At 34.9% G+C, this 15,413-nt stretch overlaps 1 pseudogene; it reads right to left on the reverse strand.

Annotated features, from left to right (window-relative positions):
* Nucleotides 1-15,063: 15,063 nt before the first annotated feature.
* Nucleotides 15,064-15,181, reverse strand: LOC111729155 (annotated as a pseudogene).
* Between the last annotated feature and the right edge of the window lie 232 nt (nucleotides 15,182-15,413).

Raw genomic sequence — 15,413 nt, forward strand, 5'->3', positions numbered from 1 at the left:
TTTATTTTTAAAATTCCCTCGTTTTCAAATAATAACAATTTTTTGAAGGTTTGGATGATTTGGAGGAGAAAGGAAGAATTAACCTAAAGAAGGTTAAAAATAAGAAGAGACAAATTGGAGTATATGTTTTTGTTTTCTTCCCATAGAATTTTTTAAATGTACTGTAAACATAAATGTAATAAAAAACATTTAGTTATTAATAATGATCATGGGCTATCACATTAAAACCCAGGAGTATGGGAATATCATATAAATTGAATCAAATAATATGTATCTTGTCTAGCTTCTTTCACTTAATGTTTTCAAGGTTCATCAGTGTACGAACATGTATCACTTCATACTTTTTAATAGCCAAATAATATTCCATTGTATGGACATAGCACATTTTGTTTATTCTTTCATTCATTTATGGACATTGGGGTTGTCTCCACTTTTTGGCTAAAAGTGCTGATAAGAACAATTATGTATATATTTTTGTATGAACATGCACTTTTGGTTATGATCAGATCAGTAGAAATAGAATTGCTGAGTATATGATATCTCTATGTCTATCATTTTGAAGGACTGTCAAGCTGCTTTTCAAAATAGTGCACCATTTTACATTCCTACTTGCAATGTATGATAGTCCCAATTTTTCCACATCCTCTCAAACACTTACCATCTGTCTTTATTCTAGTTATCCTAGTGGCAGTGAAGTGGTACCACACTGCAGTTTTCATTTGCGTTTCCTTAATGACTAATGATTTTGAGCATCTTTTTGTGTTCTCATTGTTATATCTTTTTTGGAGAAGTAGCTATTCAAATTTTTGCCTGTTTTTAATTTGGATTATTATTTTCTTTAATTTTTGAGTTGTAAAAATTCTTTACATATTCTACATACTAGACTTTCTTCAGATATATGATTTACAGTTACTTCTTCCCATCATGTGGGCTGCCTTTCAGCTTTTTTGTTAGTGTCCAAATATTTTAATTTTGATAAAGTCTGATTTATTAATTTTTTCTTTGGTTTCATATGCTTTTGGAGCTATATCTGAGAAACCATTGCTTAATTCAAGGACACAAATATTTACATCTTTTTCTCCTAAGAGTTTTGGAATATTAGTTTTTATACTTAGGTATTTTATTCATTAAAATTTTTTTTGTATATGATGTTAGGTAGGGGTACAACTTCTCCCTTTTGCATGTGGATGCCCCCTTGCTACAGTACCATTTGTTAAAAAGACTTATTTCCCGTTGAATGTTATTAAAACCCTTGTCAAACATAAACTGTAAATATGAGGATTTATTTCTAAACTCTCAATTTTATTTCTATTGATCTATAAGTCTATTCCTATGCCAGTACCACAGAGTCTTGATTAAGGTAGCTTTGTAGTAAGATCCGAAACTGGGAAGTGTGAGTACTCAATTTATTTTTTCTTTCAAGATTGTTTTGTTTCTTCCTTGCATTTCCATGTGAAATTTATGGTCAGCTTGTCAAGCTCTCCCATAATGCCACCTGGGATTTTGTTAAAAGACTTCATTGAATCCATAGATCAATTTGGAAGTATTGTTATCTTACTATTAAGTCTTTCAATTCATTTCAATTTTAGGTAGAAAATTTAGTTATTTCCTTTTCTTAGGACATCTTTCATTTTCCACATACAAATGGCCAACAGACATATGAAAAGATGCTCATCTTCACTAGCTATATATAAATACAAATCAAAATCACAATGAGATACCACCTCACACCTGTAAGAATGGCTATATTAACAGGACAAGTAATAACAACTGTTGAAGAGGTTGTGAGGAAAAAGGAATCTTCATACACTGCTGATGAGAATATAAATTAGTACAGTCACTGTGGAAAACAGTATGAAGCTTCCTCAAAAAATTAAGAACAGAATTACTACATGACCCAGCAATCCCTCTTCTGGATATCTATCTCTCAAAATAGAAAACATTTATCCTTAAAGATACATTCACCCCAATGTTCATCGCGGTATTATTCATGGTAGCCAAGGCATGGAAACAACTGAAGCATCCTTCAATGGATGATTGGATAAAGAAGATGTAGTACACATATACAATGGAATATTACTCAGTAATAAGAAAAGGTGAAATGCTGCCATTGTGACAACATGGATGGATCTTGAGATTATAATGCTAAGCGAAATAAGTCAGACAGAAAAAGTTGAGAACCACATGATTTTGCTCATGTGGGTTGTAAAACTGAAAGCAACAAACGAACAAAACAAACAAAAACTCTAGACACAGACATCCATTCAGTGGTTAGCAGAGGGAAAGGTGGGAGGGGGGAGGTAGATAAGGGTAAAGGGGGTCAAATATATGGTGACAGAAGGAAATTTAACTTTGGGTGGACACCAAGCAATATACATATGACTTATGATTAATTGTACACTTGAAATCTATATAACTTTATTAACGAGTTACATCCCAATAAACATAATTAAAAATTTTTTTCAACTAAAAAATGTTTTGTAGTTTTTAGTGTACAAATCTACCTATTTATGTTAAATATATTCTGAAGTATTTCTTTCTTTTTGGTACTAATGTAAATGCAATTGTTTAATTGGTCACTCTCCAGGATCCAATCCTGAATTACACATTGCTTTTAGTTGTCATCTTTTGCTGGTTCCTGTATCCTAGAACAGTTTTCAGTCATTGTTTTTCATGAAATTGCCATTTTTGTAGAGTATGAGCCAGCCCTTTACTGGAATCCCCCTAAATGATGTTTTCTTTCTGTTTTCTTGTGGTGAGATTTAATTTATATGGTAGTGTTCATTTTGTTTTATTTATTCTGGAACACTGCACAAGTCGTGTTTGGTCTTTCTTAGAGATTTACATAAGGAGTGTTTACCGAATGTCTCCACTGCTGATTTTTTCTACTTTGGCAATTTCAAATAATGATTTTTTTCCTACTATTCCTTCCACAATTTTTTAGTTGGTATAGTAATGGAAGGGACTGTGTTTCATTTCCCTCCACATAAAAAGGCATGAACGCGTGTGTTTATGACTATGTTACTTTACTCACAGTGTGATTTCTTGTTTTTTATTACTCAATGTGTTAAAATTCATTGTCATTCTTCATTCTGAAGATAAATTTGTCCCAAATGCGGCCATGGGGGCTCCTTCAAACCACCTTTTGTTTCCTTTTCACCTATTCCCTTTTTTGGTGTGAGTACTTCCTTACTTTTTAGCAAAAGACAACTTAGGCTCACTTTGTACTTTCCCTCCCCCAGCACTAATCTTATATTTGCTTGCCTCAATCAACTCTTTCCTCATGGAAGCCTTGTCACTATTATTGAGGAATAAAATTTAGAAACCAAGATTTGTGTGATATTTGCCATCATGGCTGAGGTATCATGGCTTCTAGGCTCTTTCAGTGCACATGGTTAGGAAGGAAACACACATACATATACATACACACATGTGTGCACACCCATACACAAAATAACACACATTATGAATTCATGCTAATAAATCTAATTTCTAATTCTAATACAGTACCCTGAGACCTATTTTCTTCCTTAAGTATTTTTATCTCCATTTTCCATTACCCGGTAACCTAGGCTGAAAAACCTAAATATGTTCAATCATGTACTCAGTCATACAGTACCCTTCTAAAATTGCTACATCCACTCTATTGGGGGAAAAAAATCAAGTAGCTGTAAGAATAATTTGTAGGTATTTTTGTACTTCACTTGAGATTATACAATAAAAACACTGGGTTCAAAATTTACTTAAATTTTTCTTGGTTTATTTTGTGGGATTATGGTAGTAACCTAATATAAAATTCAGCTCATTTTTTTTTCTTTTTTCTTTTTTTCTTTTTTGCCCTTCCTTGTTGATAAAATTGCATTTTTGAGTACATAAGAAGTTCCAAGACCAAAACTATACAGACAGGTATTCTCAGAAGTGTCACTCCTCCTTATACTACTTCTTCAGTATTCCCTTCTACCCTATCCTATATGTTACTTTTTCTATTAGTTACTGGTTATCTTTTGTTTTTTCAAGGCCAGCAGTAGACTGTCTCTGGGTCACATCTCTCTGACATCCTCTGTTTCTGACTTGCAGTACCTTTTTGAAAGGTATCACCTGATTGGGTTATGCTCATTCAGGAAAAACTCCCTTGTAATATTTCATAATCAATGATTAGGGATCTTAATGACATTTGCAAAACACCTTTACCATTTCCATATAATGTAACCTAATTAGGAGAATGATATTCTGTCACATTCGAAGGCCAGAACAGAAATAAAGGGAGATTATACAGGGCTTAACCACAGGGGAAGAATCTTGGGGGAAAATTTAGAATACTGTTGAGCAAAATTATGTCAGTTCCTTTCCAACTCGGAGACTGAGGCTCTAATTTATATGGAAGAACTGCTTGGGATTTAACAGAAAGCAGAGAGAGAAGGCAATTTAGACTCAACTCAGACTCTCTGTACTTGTCCCAACCCTTCATCTCAGACTCCTAGGTCCCCTTAGTGTACACTGTCTTCCCCGATCCTTTAACCCATATTAGCCTTCCCTAACTGGACCTTCTTCCCAAGGTCTGTGCATATTCTGGATCACCAGTACCTGTCCCAAAGCCCTGCTCTTTCCTTGCTCATGTCACTTCCAGCGGCTTAGCCTCTCCATGACCCTGAGCCTACTTCAGATGCCCCCTTCTGCACCCTTGTTAACTGACTTGCCTCCTTATGCCTCTTGTCAACTCCTAAGGTCACCAAATGCTTCCTTCAATCTATCCCTTCTCTAGCAATGTCTTGTTCCTCAGATGCCAGCCATGTACCTAGGCACAGCTGCCCCATCACCCACTTGTACTCCCTTCTCCCTCTGCTAGTTTTTTTCTTACTTCAACTTGGTCTCCTGGTCTCTCATTCCTTCTCTCTCTTCCCCTGTGACCTGTTCAAGACAGGAATGATTGTGGCAGTGAAGACAGAAAAATGTGGACAGGCTTGACATTCTGAAAAGAGGAATATTATTTTAATACTGAACTTTATTCAAACTATATGTTTATTCTTCCATGTTTGTGTTAATATTTACTATGTATATACCTTTGAAAATATGGACATAATAGTTAAATTATACTATTTTATATTTATAATTCTTCAGTTTATTTAGGTTATTTTGATTGATTCAGGTCTCTAAAATTATTTTTAAAGATGCACAAAAATATACATATACATTGAACAACATATTAGATATTTTGAGGAACAACTTTTACTGTATATATAATTACAAGTACTAATCTACTAAAAATTTTTAATCTAATTTTTATTACTTCTTAAAAATTCTCCATTAAACATTCCTGCCTAAGAAATCTTTTGCTGGATTACAGCACAAATCTACATGTTCATCTTACATTGTTTATAATAAGTCATTTGACAAAATTCTGAATACTTCTTGGATGAAGTGTGGGTTAAAAGATTCTCAATAGAATTTTTTTTTTTTTGCAGTTTCTTCTGTAGAGTTTGCTCATGTTGTTTAAAAGATAAATGATAAATGAAGGCACACAGTGAAGTCATATTGATTATATACATATAATTTCTACCTTGTGTGAATGCTCTGGTGTATATGTTAGAACTGAGTATGGAGACAGTTCTTTATGTTTACAATGTGTGTTACTTCACATCAACTAAGGTCAAAGACTCATTGAAGATTTCCATTCCATGTGATTATTTTCTTTAAGTAAAGGGTAAGACATATGCCTGGAATTTTGGCCATATCCATTTCATATACAGCTGGCCCTTGAGCAACATGAGTTTGAAATGCATGAGTCCACTTTTTATGTGAATTTTTTTTTCAATAAATATGCCTAGGTTTTGCATCTGTGGATTCAAGCAAACAAACAAACAAACAAAAAAACACTTTTTGATCTAAATTTAGGAATCTGTGGATGCAGAAGGCCAACTGGATGCATTGTTCTACACCATCTTATATAAGAGACTTAAACATCCTTGGATTTTGGTGTTCACAGGGGAAACCAAACCCCCTGCAGTCACTGAGGGATGCCCAAATTTTGAGGAGTCAAAAGTTATACACAGATTTTTAAATGTGTGAGGTGTTGACACCCCTAACTCCTGCATTGTTCAAGTGTAAACTGTATAGGTTTCCTCTTTCATGTAAATTCTTTAATGATAAGGCCAGAGTTTTGACAAAAGGATTTCTATGGTTTCTCTTCAGTGTGAATTCTTTTATGTTGATTAAAGAATAAAGGATGACAGAAAGCTTTCCCACATTCTTTAAATTTAAACGGTTTCTCTCCTGTGTAAGTTCTTTGGTGTGAATGTAAGTAAGTTAGTGCTTTGGCTGAAGTGTTTCCCACATTTATTACATTTATAGGGTTTCTCTCCAGTGTGAGTTCTTTGGTGTGTATAAAGCCGAGTGCTTCAACTGAACTCTTTCCTACATTTATTACATTTATAAAGTTTCTCTCTCACGTGAATTCTTTAGTGTGAGTAAAATTAGTCCTTTGGCTGAAGAATTTTCCACACTCATTACATTTATAGGGTTTTTCTCCAGTATGTGTCCTTTTTGTGTATAGAAAGCTGAGTGTGATGGTAGAACTCTTTCCCATATTCATTACACTTATAGGGTTTTTTTTCCTCATGTGATTTAACAAATGTTGAGTCACTGTGGATTAGTATGTGAAAACTTTCCCATACTCATTATATTCACAGGCATCCTCTCCAGTATAAGGTCTCTGCTATTTGAAGATGAGAGGTTCTTAAGGAATTTCTCACATATTGCACATTCATTATTTCTTTTCTTTACACATGTCTTCTAGTTTGACCATGTAGTGAATATCTCCTGTTAAAATATTCTCTGTGTTATTTACATGTGTAATGTGTGCTATTTTCTACAATGCAAAGAGATGTCTTCTTTTATAACATCTCAACTGCAGAGCTATCAGATTTACTTTTAAAATGGCATTACTTTCAAAGATCAGGTATATGAGCCATGTTTATGTAACTGTCTTTTAATAAGAATTTAGGTATGGTTTTGAACACACATTAGTTTTTTCCCTAAATTCAAATTACCCAAAACTTTCTCCTTGGGCAGAATTTATGCCTAACTCAATAACAGTCATGTATTGCCTTATAAAATCTTTCAGTCTCATATCTTTAATGTAGAGGAAAGTGTTCATACCCCTTCTTGAAACCATTGACATGCAATTAGATGGGTCCTTTCTTCATATATCTTGCATGGATATTATTTCTTATAAGGCCACTTTTTCTGTCTAAAATATGTAAAATAAAATAAATTGCTAGTGTGGTTTTAGAGGAAGAAAATGTTGAACTCATGCAAGGCCTGTGTGACTGCTTTAAATACTCTTACACAGAGTAAAAATGTGAAAAGGAAAAATACATCAGTGAGTTGAAATGCATTTCAGAAAATTAAAAATTAGTAAGTATTTTTGGGATTGAAATAAGAGAAAAAATAAAATCAAGAATGGATGATGGTAAGGTCAAGAGAAAGAAAATTCTCAAAGGAAAGGACACAAGACCAAGGACATTATGCAAAACTCTATTTCCAAGAGGAGATGAACATCCCTTTTCTGAGAACAAAAGAAAATTCAAAAGAGGACACAGGCCCCAGTGGCCACTAGCATTTTTCTGAAAATATAATTTACTCAAGCAAATCTGCAGTTGCCATTTCCCAGGTCCTGCTCTCCTAGTTTCAGGATCTTCTTGGTACTGAGCCCACATGGGCCTGGAACTCATCTGAACTCAGGCTTTCAGGAAATCTTCTTCCTTCCCTCCACAGCTCCACTTCTGATTTGCACAGTTGATACCCTATTTGTGGGGGAAAAACAGTACATGGATTTTTGATTCTGCATTGAGAAGCATGCCTATTCTTTAATGTCAGGGCAGGACAGAAGGAAGAAAAATGTGAACACTGAAGCAGAGCCCAGGAAAAGGCACCTTGAACATTGAAAATACTGAAGGTCCTTCACCAGAGCAGGAAGAACATCTTGACACTGTGCCAACACAAGGAGATTTTCTTGTTGCTGATATGCAGGTCCAAGATCAAAGTGAAGAATCCTCAGTGTTTTCAACAAAGGAGAAATTAAATGTTCCCACAGTAGGCTGAACTTTATTTAAAAAAATAAAATAATACACAGAAGCTCCACCAGAATAACCTAATATCTATTTGGACATAGATAATTAGTATAATTTTCATGAATAAATTTTTAACTACCAGGTATTTCTATACAGCAGAATAGTTATTTAATAAATATTTAATACTTTCATTTATTTAAAAATATCAGCACAGTGTTGGTTGTTACTGATCAAGAAGGGAGACATGAAAAAGTGGTTAGGAAAACTGTATTCTTTGGGGGTGACACAATAGGTATAAATAAATAAATAAATAAATAAATAAATAACCAATCAACCTTTAAGTAGTTTAAGAACCATGAAAGAATTTGAATGAGAACTGTGAGTGGAGGGATATATGTACAAGTTGTTCTGGATATGTGTATAATAAATAATATCCAGGTCGATAGACTTACCCACAGAGACCAAGTGACTGATGTTCTCCAGCATTACATCTCTGGGATATGGCCAGTAGGGCCCATTCTTCCTGGATGAAGTCTAGAGCTATATTCTTGAAGGTTACTGATTCCTAAAACATCATGGACATTTTGATCCATACAGGGCCTTCCCCACCAAGGGCCATAGGAATGTACTGGTCATGACAGTAGTGGGGACAGGCTGCTGTATACACAGATAGCTCAAATCCTGTCTGAGGTTACAGTCAAATGTTTCTCTATGCTGACATGTCACTAGCCTTTCACACATACTCACTGAAATATACACACACTTTGAAAACATAACTCCATTATAAACAATCATCTCATAAGGTGTGGTGAAAATAACCTGGATATAGCAATACACCTCATTCTGCAGGACTGAATGGGCCTCCACCAGAACTTGGGTAAGCAGGTATAGCCTCTCGTCTCTATGACTCACATGCTCATGATAAGGCATAAGACATACAATTCAGAAGCAAAAACAAGGGGATCCTAAGAGTGCTGTACATAAAGCATGTCCTAACCTGAACCTCCTGTGGTAAGCTTCACATTTAAATTTTCTCTGGCACTTCTGAGCATTGGTTATCATTATTCCTCCTATAATCAATATGCCATCTATTTGCTAATGGGTAAAAGAAGCCTCTTGATTAAACCTGATCTGTCCAGTCCTTCAAAAATTGCTATAGGACCCTAGGTTTTATTCCATTACAATCCTTCTCAATGCACACCCCAAATTAAGAAAACAACACTCACCAGACATTTCTTTCTGTTTTTGAATTTAAATAAAGTTTAATTACAAAGAGAAAAAGTGGTTGCTGGGGATGAGTGGTAAAAAGAATGTTTTTTAAAATATCAAAATGTTCAAGTGTATTCCATAAAAACTTTAATAAGTTTAAAATTGGGGTAAATAAATAAATGATTCCTCATTTCTCTCTCCCCTTTCCTAGCCTACTGCAGACACTGACATGGTTAATGAGTGAGTTATTTCTCAACCGAAGCCACAAGATGAGTGAGAAGAAACAATTTTCCACTTTTTCTTCAGGAACATCCTTAAGGTATGGGAAACAGAATGAAATCGTGTAAATAGTTGGTAGAGGATTATTTCTTGACCAGTCCCTGACCTGCCAAAAGTTTCCCAGAGTTCTGATGAAACATGACTCACACTAATATTTCATGGCAGCACACAGAAGACCCAGGCCAAGAAGAGAAACCTGTTCATCTGCAAAAACAGGTATCGACTCATGAGAAAGAGCAAGGCCTACTTACCTGTGGTTGCATTGTCTAGTACTCAGTTGCCCACTGTCTTCCTGTGTATTCTCACCAAGGGACAGCACAGTAACAGAGTCACAGCACAGTAAGCAGACAAAGCGGAGGAAACAGAAAGAACCTGTGAGATTCCAGTCTACTCCAACATTCCTAGAAATGCCCACCTTGACTTTGCAAACCTTCACATGGTAGTGACTCCTTCCCATAGTCCAACCCACATTAACCTTCAGAGTAAACGAAGACAAATGGCAGGGGGCAGACTTTCCTCTGGGGGAGGGGATCTCCTTTCCGAGGGTTAACAATAAGTCTTTGGCTACTGATGCTTGTAAAGAAGATATTACAATCCCCATTACAAAGATTAAAAAATGTATGGGGCTTTCTAGTTTAATTAGATCTGGTATTCAGAGGCACCAAATCCTAGGAGAACCCAGCTCCTTTCACAAGGAGATTCCTGTTTCCATAGCCCTGGGTACCATTTTGGAATTTCTGGTTTTATAATTCTTGGTGAGGTCCACTAGCATTGTTTTCCAATGCCCACTTCTGCTAATTAGTGCCCCATACTCTCCCTCAAGATACACTTGCTCTGAGTCATCTAGGCTCCTCCACATGTGAAATTCAGGCAACATCAGTGCCTCAACCCTACCTGTAAACCTCATGGCCTTAGATATGGCCGAGCAACTTTGGAATCTCTTCAATATTGGGCTGGAGCAATTCAAAGACCTATCCCTTGCTCAAGTGTTCAGTGACTCATCACACAAACCCTTACATGGGAAAGATGCATGTCATAGTGCTACAGTTGTGTTACAAAATCCATGCAGGGCAGACAGGCTCATAAAATACAGAATAAAGGGGCTTGATTTTAGAGGAAATTCATTGACTCAGGCTATCTCAGGGAAATAATGTTTGGAGTTTTAGTTATTTTTATCAACACGATTATATCTGCATTTCATAATTTAAGTATATGAAATAATTTGTCAACTCTAAAATATAACCTAAAACAATGTTTATAACCACATGTATGGCATCAAAAAACTTTTAAATGTGTCTAGAGCAGAATGTGATTAAAGCCCTTTGACCCCGAGGACATAGAAAGAGAAAAATTCATTCTACTAGTATTAATTGAGACTCTGTGAGTAAAATTTACACATATATGCTTACATACATATATTGCATTTAATACTCAAAATAACCCTGCCTTTATGGATCGTCACACATTTAACAAGTAATAGGCACTAGGTTCAGACAGCTTTATTTATATGACAAAATTTCAAGGTTAGAATTTGACAGAGCTAGAATTGAAACTTAGCTCTGCCTAGCTCTGAATGTCAAATAACTAAACATTCTCATCTTGAGAGGTAGACACCTGAACTAGATTTTACACATATATGTCATCTCTCAAATCAATGACCAGAGACTCCTTCTCTACAAGCCTCCTTCTTTCAGCCTCTTCGCAAAATTATTCTTTATGCCCAGGTTCTCCAACTACCATACATGGGAACTTCCAGTTAATTGATCCCAATTTCCAAAATCAGCCCCCACTTCTTATCCTTTGTGTATTGATCAGTAACATACACTTACTCTTTTAAAGAAATACACACCAAGATAAACAATTCTCATGCCTCTTAGATTTTCCCCACATCTGTTGATGGAGAGACCCACTCCAGATGACTCCAGATATTCCCCCTATCTATAGCTGCATCTGACCTAATTATGGTGTTACAAATCCCCCAAAGACTTTTTATAAATATCTGGTGTTCTACAATGGCTTAATAATAGAATCACTCTGTCATTGTCATAAATATTTCAACATTCCCCATGCCAATTGAATCTCACAAATTCTCTTTTTCCTCACTTTTCAAAAATGGCTTCCCTTCCTACTGTAGCCGTGAATTAGTTAATTTTAAGAACAACTTCAGCTCACCGGCATGAAATCTACAACTAATCCTGCATTCCAATCCATCAGTGTATCCTCTCTTATAAAAATTGAAAAGTCATTTCTATTCCTAACTAAATCCTGCTTCCCCAATTGCATCCATTTCTCTCTTACTCCCTCAACTATTCAATAATAATTAGTATAATAAAATTTCCTTTACCAGCAACCTCTTCATCACTTCTGTATTTATCTACTTACACCCTCTTCATCTCTTCATTTGTGAAACAAAACTCCCCTCTAAACCCATTTATATCTAATTCCTGTTGCATGACCTTTTTTCCTTCAAAACGAACCTGAAAAAAAACAGTACATATTTAATGACAATTTCCTCACACTCCTTCACTCTTCAACTTATAAAATCACTAATGATCCCCATGCTAATAAATATTGATAAAATCCCAGTTATTCCTCCATATAAATCCAGTGAGCATTTCTATGGAGCTTTTTATTTGGAACCAAAGCAGTATGGGTGCATAATTTCTTCTTGGGAATTTTATTTTACCTAGGCTTCTCTGACAGCTCAGATCCTTAACTGTTTTAAAAATATTCTAGTCACCCCTTTCAGGAGTCTTTTGCACGGTCCTCCTCAAACAAGAGTGTTGACAATTTCAAGGTTCAATCCTACTCCTTTTCTCTCCCCTTCAATTACTATCTTGAAATTCTCATAAAATTTCTTCACTGACTTCAATTTCTTCCAGTGTTATCTCTAAATTCATATCTGAAAACACATATTTAGATTCAATTTCTGAGCTATTTTCTCCATCTGCATGTATTACAAGTATGTAAAATGAAATATATTTCAAAATGAACCCATTAACTCTTCTGTAAATAAAAATTCCTTCTCTTCTAGTCTTCAAAGTCAGATAATGGTTCCACTGGATTAATAGATATCCAAGGATTAACCTTTGAAACTACTTTTCAGAAGTATACAATAAAGGATTGTTTTTATCTCTACACAGAGCACTATTATCATCCTTTATTTTCACCCCAATATCTACTCCACATATGACCATTCTAAACACATTAGATTGCAGACTGAGATTAAATGCCATTTCTTCAATGATCCTTCTTTAAACTACTCCCTAAGTGTAAGCCTTTCCTTTTCACCTAGTTGCCTTGAGTAGAACCCTACTTTTCCTTCAGGTTACTCATCTAATTTCTCACTATGCATTTATTTGTTCTCTTCTTCATTGCAAGACTAATTGCAGAAAAATCACCAGCAGAATCATAAGTTTCTATTTGACGATGATTTATGAATTATAAATAAACAGAAATTCCATGTGCACAATTACCTAACCTGCTCTCACATGATAGACTACAAGTGGCCACAGTTAGATTAAACAATCATCTTTATAATTAAAGTTTACTGATAAAATACTACCTAAAGGATCTGGATGTTGGATCTGACAGGGGAAATTCTCTATTACTCACCAGAAACTAAATAGGCTAAAACTCCATGAAACTGTATGTTATTGCGTGTGCAGTCACCACACACATAAGCTTAGAGCTTCATTTTCTCTAGGAATAGATATACATTTGGTTTTGGACTCACTTTGTTATAGTTGATAACTTCATTAATTTAAATGCAATGGGCCCTGTTTACTTTGGATGTCAATCAAGATAAATCTAGTCAAGGAAAAACTAGTTTAACAAAAAATTTTCCCTCTAAGTAAATCATTTAGATACAATTATGGAAAATAGTGATTCCTTAAATCTCACTAGTGTTCTGAAAAGCATCCAGATGCCTCATTACTTTGTGGAGATTAGCCCGTTTTGGAAAGCACAGCAGGGGACTTGCAGCAAGATGATCAGTCTTTACTTTTAATTCGGTTTATGCTACCAAACTATTCTCAGGCTGTGGGCTTCAGTGTGGCAATTCCACTTTGGGATATTTATTCTCCCCTACCACCAAAAATGAAATCACTATCTAGAAGAGCTGTCTGTACCCCATATTCACTGCATTTTTTACATAGCCAAGATAAGGAAACAACCTAAATGTCCATTGATGGATGAATGGATAAATAAAATGTGGAGGACACACACCCGTACAAGAATATTATTTAGCTGTAAAAAAAAAAATGAAATTCTGCCATTTACGACAACATGGCTAGATCTTAAGGGAAATAAGGGGGATGGGAGAATTGTGTCAAGATGGTCAAAAGGTACAAATTTCCAGTTATAAAATAATAAGTCATGGGGATATAATATACAGACAGTATGGTGACTATGATACTAATGATATAAATATTATATATTTGAAAGTTGCTAAGAGAATAGATCTTAAAAGTTCTCACAAGAAACAACTTGCAGCTGTGTGGTGATGGATGCTAACTAGACTTATTGTGGGGATCATTTTGCAATATATACAAATATCAAATCATTATGTTGCATACCTGAAACTAATATAATGTTATATGTCAATTATAGCTCAATAAAAATTAATCTATTATATTAATTTTTCAAAAAAAGAAAGTCTGAGAGGGAGGCAAAAAATGAGTTCTAGTTTTCACTCATCTCTAACTAGTTCTTTGGGCATCAGTTAAATTCTTAAACCCAGAGTGAATCCTGGTTTTCCTCTTATAGGTCAGAGCAGGTCATTGTTTTTGCAAACCAAAAAGCCCCCTTTTCACCTCAAAATCAATACTGCAGACCTTTCTTGACTGTCATTGGCCACTGGCATCCCCATATTCTATGCTCTTGAGGGCGCATAGGTGATATATATACTATTGTTAGAACTAAGCTAATTCGATAAGCTTCCCTTGACTAATACCGTCCTACCTTAATCCCCCACTGAGTGTCATACCACATGAGGTTACATAGCACCCCTGAGCCTTTGGCTGGTCTCTTGTTGCCTGGTTTGAATTTGTTTAAAATAATATGTTTAAAAACATACTAGATAGAAAAATCTTGGTGACACTTCTGAAATTAAATAGATTATACATATGTATATATGATGTGTATTCTCATATACATGATGAAGTCAAGAAGCAAAACATTTTGAGGGTTCTGGAGTGTGCATATTTTAATACCAAGGAAGAGAAAGCCAACTCAGCTTGTGTCGAAGGATATTTAGCTATGTCCTAAGAACTGTAAATCACTATTACAAAGTTTAAATATATTAGGACCTCTCAGAATAATTGAACTACAATTTACAAGTGATTTGAGTATAAGTAGAATGTGTTTTAACTATTTATTTAACTATTTGTTTTTTATTTATTTTAATTAATTTATTAATTTTTGGTGAGGCAACCCTTGGTTGACCTCACAGATTGCAAGGACCTTGTCAGATTACAATCCCTTATTTTTTATTTTTTATTTTTTATGCCTATAGCACCTGGTCTTCCTAGGTGGTCTCCCATCCAAGTACTAACCAGGCTCAACCCTGCTTAGCTTCCAAGATCAAGTGGGATGGGGCTTGTTCAGGTGGCATGGCCATAGACTTTTTAACTATTTTTAAAAAAATAAAATTTAGAATTTAGATGCCTTAAGATATCTCTGCAATAAAGAAAAATAAATGATTCTGAAGAAATGTTAATATATTTTCATTTTGAGTATAAGCTTTTGTTTCAAAATCAGCATTTTCCCTCATCTTTTTATAACAATTTTTATATATTTGGAAGTGTCCTAGATTTATTTATTTTAATAATACCTTTCACAGCAAGGACATGCAAA

Source organism: Pteropus vampyrus, unplaced genomic scaffold (genome assembly GCF_000151845.1).
Source record: "Pteropus vampyrus isolate Shadow unplaced genomic scaffold, Pvam_2.0 Scaffold8, whole genome shotgun sequence".
Taxonomy (NCBI): domain Eukaryota; kingdom Metazoa; phylum Chordata; class Mammalia; order Chiroptera; family Pteropodidae; genus Pteropus; species Pteropus vampyrus.